The 6,391-nt window shown below is 48.3% G+C and overlaps 1 protein-coding gene across 5 annotated transcripts in view; it reads right to left on the reverse strand.

The window, feature by feature from the left end:
• LOC140404917 (zinc finger protein 410-like) overlaps positions 1-6,044 on the reverse strand; it is a 56,713-nt gene extending 50,669 nt beyond the window's left edge. For all 5 annotated transcript variants that reach the window (XR_011938599.1, XR_011938597.1, XR_011938598.1 and 2 more), the window contains exons 1-2: positions 5,956-6,044; positions 1,458-1,537 (exon numbers count right to left, since the gene is read on the reverse strand). The gene's annotated coding sequence lies outside the window, so the exon portion shown is untranslated. The remainder of the gene's footprint in view (positions 1-1,457; positions 1,538-5,955) is intronic.
• Between the last annotated feature and the right edge of the window lie 347 nt (positions 6,045-6,391).

Here is a 6,391-nt window from a genome sequence, read left to right on the forward strand (position 1 = left end):
ATCGAGGTGCCCCTTGCTTGAAAGGCACGACTAAATCGGCAACAAGCACAGACGAACATAATGACTTCTTGGGAAAGGTATCGTAGACGGTAACTTCATTCCACTAAGGAGAGGTGCCAGAGGTGGCTTAATGGTTTACAGCTTCCAGCACAACTGTTACAATCAGGTACACATGCTGCACCTCCTCACAGGCCAGTTTTATAACTCTCATCGGTAAGGTGTTGTTAGTTGTGTGAAAGCATTTACTTCATGGTTCATGTCAATAGAATCCCTAGAGTGCAGGAGATGGAAACTCGGCCCAGCGGGTATGCACCGATCCTCATAAAGAGCACCCCACCCAAGCCCATCCCCACACCATGCGCATTGATCACGGGCCAAGCCTCCTAACCTGCACATCTTTGGACTGTGGGAGGAATCCGGAGCACTGGGAAGAAACCCACGCAGACTCGGGGAGAGGGTCCAGACTCCACACAGATAGACATCAGAGGCCAGAATTGCACCTAGGTCCCCGGGGTTGTGAGGCAGCAGTGCTAACCACTGTGCTGCCGTGCCGCCCATATTTTAGAGGCAATGTTAGTTTTTGGATGATTAAAGTTTAACTGTCCAAAATGGGATAAATCAGCTTGGAGTCTATATAATACTTAAAAGGTTGGGCTATAAATTACTTAAGGGGTTAACAACGAGAAGAGATGGAGCCACAACAGGCAATGGGGTTTTCAAACTTTGTCTACTTTGAACATAAAGCTGCTGGTCCCGAACGGGATTGTAACAGTTGTTTGTTTTCTAGTAGGCTCCTAGAATTTTAGCTTCTCCGTTCCATAAGTTGCTGCTCCCTCCAAAGAAATAGCTGGAAAATCTGTGGATTCTTATATTGTATGCAGACATGTCCCAATAAAGCATCTTTAATTTATTAAAACGTCTCAAGGTAGTAAATATATAGATTGCACCAAATTTACACACAGAACCATTGAATCCCTACAGTGCAGGATGACATTAGGCCCATCGAGTCCCCGAAAGAGCCCTCTATCTGGACCTAATCCCCCACCCTATTCCTGTAACCCTGCACATTGATCATGGTCAATCTACCTAAATTGCACATCTTTGGACTGTGGAAGGAAACCAGAATTCCTGGAGGAAACCCATCACGCAGACACAGGGAGAACGTGCTAACTCCACGCAGACAGCCACCCAAGGCCTGAATTGAACCCGGGTCGCTGGTGCTGTGAGGCAGCAGTGCGAACTACTGTGCCAACCTTGTACAAGGAAGCCATTCACCCCATCGTTCCCTGCCAGCTCTGTAAGAGGAGCTACATAATACGTCTCAGCCCCCCCCCCCCCCCCACACTGCCCTAGTACAATGTTTTCCTTTTCAAAAAAGTTAACACACTGCCTGTTCTGTACCATCTCAAACCACATCTTTTGGGACTCAGGCACAGCCTTTTCAAAGGCACTCTTACCTCAATTATACAAGAAGATGTTTTCTTTGGCGAGGCTTCTTCGCATTAACACTCTTTACTGATCTTCAAGGCATGCCTCGCTGAAATAGAAAAATCTCTTAAACAAAACGTAACGAAATTGAGGTGTTACCGCTCAAAGTGAAAGTAGACAGGATCAGGGAATAGGAGCACTTCCCCTTCCAGACACCTAATGTCAGCATCTCGCACTCACTCTGGTCACAGGTCAGGTGTAGCATAGTGCGTTACTCTACCCCAGACTTCGGATCGAAGTCTTCCGGTCTTCCAATCTGCGATTCTGCCTTCGGGCCTCTTCGTTAACGAATTGGCATCTCTTCTACGGCACGGTCCTTGGTCCAATTTCGCCCTCCTTTTGTCCGACCTACGCCAACTTCTCCCTCCTTTCGCCGACTACGCCAATTGATGGATCTGTGTGTCTATTCGGAACCCTGGATATGCATCATCCCTTCTCAGTTCCCAAATGACAGAGACTCCAGACTGCAATATTGCTAAAGTTATTTGAAACTTTATTTTTATCAGCTTGTAGTGTCTACTGGTAAAGTCAATTTCAGGTACAAAATTTAGGAAGTTCCGACTAGCCCTGCAGCAAGCTAGTCAGATTGATTGACTTTCGCAAATACAGATAGTTGAATTGAATTTAAAATACAATTATAGTTGGTGATAATTTCTTCAAATCAAGATGCACAGTACAAAACGAAACAAAAGCAAAAATGGTGATTTGCAAAGCAAGCAAGAGAATAGGTTTCAGAGATTAGGTAAGAATGATTCCGCAATAGAAAAGTGTTTTCTCGTCCCGACAACTTATCTTTTAAGGAGCTTAAAGTTTCTCCCTCTTTACGGCTGTGATTGGCTTTAGCTAATTTATAATTCACTTAATTCGACCAAAGTGTCTGTCTGTCAAATTTAAGAGATAAACGATTTGCTGTAATTTTCCATGATGGTCTGAGCGAAACACATTTCCCACAAGAAATTATCACTATGGGCTGACTAGCCGTTACCATCGAAACGGAACTGGGATGTCAGCCCAGTTTTCCATAATGCAAAGGGTCTTTTCTGCTATTTGGCTTTGCACTCGCTAGCGGTCTTCAAACAACTTGCAAAATGTGAGAATGGTGTGTCTTATCTGATCAGTTCACAGCTAGTCAGCTTTTTCCTCACTCTCATGGTTAATATATTTTGATTTAGTTAATTACTCTTAAGGATTAAAGGATTTTTCCAACCAGGATTTCTTCATTAAACCTTCTATCTATCTCATCTATAGCTAACCACAAAATCTGATTTCTATCAATATCTCAGCCCCACTCCTTCTCATTGCTGTGGCACTTTCACAATCCAGCCATCCCAAAACAATGGCATCAGTGATGGCTCAGAACTCTCTCCCCCAAGTCAGAGCGGTAAGCATGTAATCCAGGTTGACATTCCCAGTGCATTGCTGAACAAGTGCTGCGGTGTCATCTCTTATCTAGGTATTAAACCAAATCTGCGTGAATTCGCGGGTGGATGCAAAAGATTCCGTGGCACTATTTGAAGAGGAGTAGGTTCCTTGGACAATATTTATATCTCAGCCTGCAACACCAAAGCAGATGATCTGGTTACTACCCTGGGGCTGTTTGTGGGATCTTGCTGTGTGTATGGCTGTTGCATTTCCGTCATTAATTATTTTTAAAGAGCAAGCGAGTGAACTGCAATTCACGTCAAAGCACTCATGGGGCAGCAGGGTAGTGGGAGATCAGCCTAGGGTCACATTTTTAATCACTGTCCTGCAACCTGAGAGAGAATATGGAGATATGGTGAAGACAGCATTGGGGCTCTATTATGATGCCTTCCAACTCACTCAAGATCAAACTGCTAGCTGACATTGATGTCAAGGGGAACATTGACCAATTGAGAATTTGTGAGGTTCCAGAGATCAGAGGAACTGAGGAACCGTGGTCCCACTTATGTCCCCTTGAGAGAGAGGGAGAAGGTTAGTGAAAATAAGAAAGGCAAATGGCATTAAGTAAGTAAAAGCTCAGAATCTTAATGCTTTCTGATTTGGTTTTTCACCTGTTCCAAGGAAGGGCATTAGGAGTTACTTGCCCTGACAACTGCACAGAACAGGCCACATGAACAAGCTGGTCTTTTCCTGTTCGACATTTTCATCCAAATCAACTAATGTCCCAGAGACACAAGTTCAAATCCCACCACAGCAGCCGCAAGAATTTAAATTAAATTAATTAATCTGTCATATAAAGCTAATCTCAATAATAATGATCATAAAACAGTGACCATGATACTATCATCAATTGTTGTAAAGATCCATCCGGTTCACTTAATTTTCTTCGGGAAAGGAAATCTGCCATTTTTACCTGGTCTGGCCTACCTGTGATTTCAGATGCAAAGTCATGTAGTTGACTTTGAAATGCCCTACAAGCCATTGTATCAAATTGCTACAAGGAAAGTTGAAGAATAAAATTGGATGGACCACCCAACATTAACCGAGGCACCAGAAACACCTTCACTGCCACTGGGCCTGTTCTGGAACTCCCTCCAGAATATAACTGTGGGTGCACCTACACCACTTAAACTTCAGTGGTTCAACAAGGCGGCAGCTCACTGATATTTTCTCAAGGGCAATTAGGGATGGACAATAAATTCTGCCCTTGTAAGAGACAATATACCAGTGGTGGGCAATCCCCCCGGGGCCACATGCGGCCCACCTGGGTTCTGAGTGAGGCCCACCACGTGCAGGGTTGCCAGATTTTGCTGATTTTGTTTCGCTTTTTTTTCCCAACCGGTATGACTGGAAGTGATACGAACGTAAAGCGAGGGCGAGTGAACTGAGATGCGTGCTGATTGTTTACAACATTGACTGTGAGAGTCGCACACTCGCGGTGTCCAAAGCATAAATACTTACTTTGTTTTTAACCATTTGAAGTTGATGGTAGTATTAATATATAAATCATTAAGCATTTTCTATAACTCATTATGAAATATTCAACATGTATTAAATACATTTAATCTTATCCACGGGGTCATGAACAGTGCATAAGCCCGATTTCAATCTTGTGGCCGACTGAGATGAAGGAGGGCCACTCATGCAGCCCACTCACTGGCCTAGGTTGCTTATCACTGCACGACACCCTATAAACAAACACAAGAACTCCGCCGTTATAGAATCGTAACATTGCAACAGGAGGCTATATGACCCCGTGTGTCTGGACTGGCCCTTTCAAAGCCTTCTTCCATTAGCCCCAGGACCCTGCTCTTGCCCCCTTTCCCCTCTGTGCATGTTCCTCACAAATCTGCTTCCTTCGCCCTTTCTAGGGAAGAGTACGCCCGGTCATGACCTCTCACCCATTAAACAAAAATCAAGTTCCACCCCGGTCCTCTTGCCAATTATGGCAAATCACTGGTTACTGCCCCACCTGCCAGTGGCAAAAGTTTCTCCTTACTTTACCAAAACCTCTGAGCACCCATAAACTCTTATGTACTCGTTATTAAATCTGCTCTCACAGGGAGGGCAAACCCAGCTTCTCCATCTTAAGCTCAGCTTCCTGGTAGATCGCCTGTGCTCTGATGCCCACTCTGACAGGGTGCTACCCCTCCGCCAACCACTTTGACAGGATGCTACCCCCCCTACCCCACTCTGACAGGGTGCTACCCCCACCACCACCACCACTCTGACAGGGTGCTACCCCCACCACCACCACCACTCTGACAGGGTGCTAACCCCCCACCCCCCCCATTCCACTCCACTCACTCTGACAGGGTGCTACCCACCCCACTCTGACAGGGTGCTTACCCCCCCCCCCCCACCCACCCCACTCTGACAGGGTGCTTACCCCCCCCACCCCACTCTGACAGGGTGCTTTCACCCCCCCCTCCACTCCGACAGGGTGCTACCCCCCCTACCCCACTCTGACAGGGTGCTATCCCCCCCAACCCCCCACTCTGACAGGGTGCTACCCCCCCACCCCCCACTCTGACAGGGTGCTACCCCCCCACCCCCTACTCTGACAGGGTGCTACCACCCCACCCCCCACTCTGACAGGGTGCTACCCCCCACCCCCCACTCTGACAGGGTGCTACCCCCCACCCCCCACTCTGACAGGGTGCTACCCCCCACCCCCCACTCTGACAGGGTGCTTCCCCCAACCCCCCACTCTGACAGGGTGCTACCCCCCCACCCCCCACTCTGACAGGGTGTTACCCCCCCACCCCCCCACTCTGACAGGGTGCTACCCCCCACCCCCCACTCTGACAGGGTGCTTCCCCCAACCCCCCCGCCGAGGCAAGAGTAAGGTTCTGAATTCCCGTCTAGTTGCACAGTGTGGGTGAGGGGAGAGGGAGGAAGCTAACATCTCCACAGGACGAATTCTATTGGTAACATGGTTTCCAATGAAAACAATGATACAGATATACAAAATAACAAGTGCTCCTTCCGACTGAGTGGATTAAAAAGACAATGTCTTAACAACACAGGTCAGGGCAGACTTACTGGGGAGAACGCACCGAGAGTGCCGGCTGGTGACCCGCGGCTGCAGGCCCTGGGTCCTAGGCCTTGCCCCCCTCCCCCTCTCACTGCCCCTCAGCCGCCGCCGCGTCCAACACCATCTGCGCCTGCGCCGCGGCAGCCCCGCCCCCTCCGCTACATTGCTACATTGCCGCCTCCTGCAGCCAGGCCGCTGTCACAACCCCGCTCCCTGGCCTTTCCTTCTCACCACCCTACCGTGCAGCGAGCTGTCTCGCCATAATGATGGGCGCAGATTCAATCGCCACTGGAGTAACCGTTCAAAACGAACGGACTTCAGAGATATGGGGGAAGAGCAGGGCAGTGGGTCTAACAGGACAGCAAGTCTGGCTAATTCCTTCCCCCCCCCCCCCCCCCCCCTTCACCCAAAGGATGCTAACATCGCTTCTGACAGTCTGGTAGC

The sequence above is a fragment of the Scyliorhinus torazame genome, chromosome 2, assembly GCF_047496885.1.
Source record: "Scyliorhinus torazame isolate Kashiwa2021f chromosome 2, sScyTor2.1, whole genome shotgun sequence".
Taxonomy (NCBI): Eukaryota; Metazoa; Chordata; class Chondrichthyes; order Carcharhiniformes; family Scyliorhinidae; genus Scyliorhinus; species Scyliorhinus torazame.